Here is a 1,563-nt window from a genome sequence, read left to right as displayed (position 1 = left end):
CTCCGCAGGTGCCACCATCCCCTACTTCGCGGAGGGCTCTGGGGGGCCCGTGCCTGGCAGCGCCCTGACCCTCCTGCCGGAGTACAGCTCGCGGGGCCACCCCTATGGTGAGCGGAGGGCCGGGCCGGCGGGGGCAGCCAGGGGCCTGTGCGGACACGCCCTCTCTCCACAGAGGCCCCGCCGTCCTACGAGCAGAGCTGCGGCGGTGCTGGCCTGGCCTGACCCCGGGAGCTGACCCCGTGCTGCCTCACCAGGCCCGCCGACCTCCCCTGGGCCCGGGCGCCCGGGGCCCGTGCCTTCGCCCCAGCCCGGCCCGGCCCACGCAGGCCCCGCTGCTGCGGGGAGCCCCTGGCCAGCTGGGGGCAGCCCTGGCTTCCCCAGCCCGCACCCGCCGGGGCGGACTCTTCTGTGAATAAAGTGCGTCATTTGCAGAGCCAGGCGCCGGCCGCCTCTGGTGCCCCGCCTGCCCGGCCGCCCGTGTGTCCGCGGGGTGTGACCGCGCCACGGCCCCGAGCCAGACCAGGCTTTGCAGTGAGAGGCGCGGTGGAGCTGGGCGTGAGCCCACGCGGAGACCCGGCCACGCACTCGGGCCTCCCGCCCGCACCCCCGCTCCAGCCACGCGCCGGCCAAAGCCTCTTGTCCCGGAGGGTCCCGGAGGGTCCCCTGCCCTGGGGTGTCCACGCCCACCGCCCACACTCACCCACAGGCCTGTGGCGGGGGCTCAGGACCTCCCCACTGGGCAGTCGCGTGGGCGACGCCTCTCACAGGTGCACACACAGTCCAGGCTTGGGAGGGCCCGGGGGGGCTCTGGGCCGGGTGGCCACGACGAGGCTCGGGGTTCGTCCCCACTGGGCAGTCGCGTGGGCGACGCCTCTCACAGGTGCACACACAGTCCAGGCTTGGGAGGGCCCCGGGGGGCTCTGGGCCGGGTGGCCACGACGAGGCTCGGGGTTCGCCCCCTGACTGCCGTCGCCGAAGGGCGGGCCCGGCCAGGTGTCTGTCCCCCCATCTGTGGCAGGCCGGCGGGCTCAGAGAGGGGGCCGCTGCCGTGACAGGCGCCTGCAGCCAGACTCCCCGCACCCTGCGGCCGGTCCACCTGCTGCCGTCACGCAGTGGCCCGGGCGGGAGGCCCGTCCTGTCGGAGCACCTACCCCCACCAGCCCTGGCTACCAGAACTCTCCCCCAGGCCGCCCAGCCGGCTGAGACCCCCGCTGCGTGGTCAGGACAGCGTGGCCCAATGCGGAGGCCGCGTGGCCGTCTGCGCGGCCGGGACTGCTGGCCTGGGTCCAGCGCCGTCTCTGCCTCTTTGCTACCTGGGTGACCTGAAGGCCCCTCTGGAAGGTGGGTGAGGAGTGGCTGGGTGGCCTTGCCCGGCCCTGGCCTGCGCCCCCCGGGTTCCCGACTGCGGACTGGCCGTGGGGGGGGCGCCTGCTCCCCGGCTCGTTGATTCAGAGACCCGCTGCCAGGCAGCCTTGGGGCGCGCGGCTCCGCGGGAGGGTGCGGGGAGGGCCCCGAGGTGGGCCTGCCGCGAGAGGACGGCGGCTCTGCCCGGGAGACACCGCG

At 75.6% G+C, this 1,563-nt stretch overlaps 1 long non-coding RNA gene across 1 annotated transcript; it reads left to right on the top strand.

Annotated features, from left to right (window-relative positions):
- Positions 1-6: 6 nt before the first annotated feature.
- LOC105853298 lies at positions 7-433 on the top strand. The gene is made up of 2 exons (XR_001145133.1): positions 7-107; positions 173-433. It is a non-coding gene; the product is annotated as an uncharacterized LOC105853298 (long non-coding RNA).
- The last annotated feature ends 1,130 nt before the right edge of the window (positions 434-1,563 follow it).

Source organism: Condylura cristata, unplaced genomic scaffold, assembly GCF_000260355.1.
Source record: "Condylura cristata isolate star-nosed mole 26May11 unplaced genomic scaffold, ConCri1.0 scaffold00006, whole genome shotgun sequence".
NCBI lineage: Eukaryota > Metazoa > Chordata > Mammalia > Eulipotyphla > Talpidae > Condylura > Condylura cristata.
This window is presented reverse-complemented; position numbering and strand designations above follow the sequence as displayed.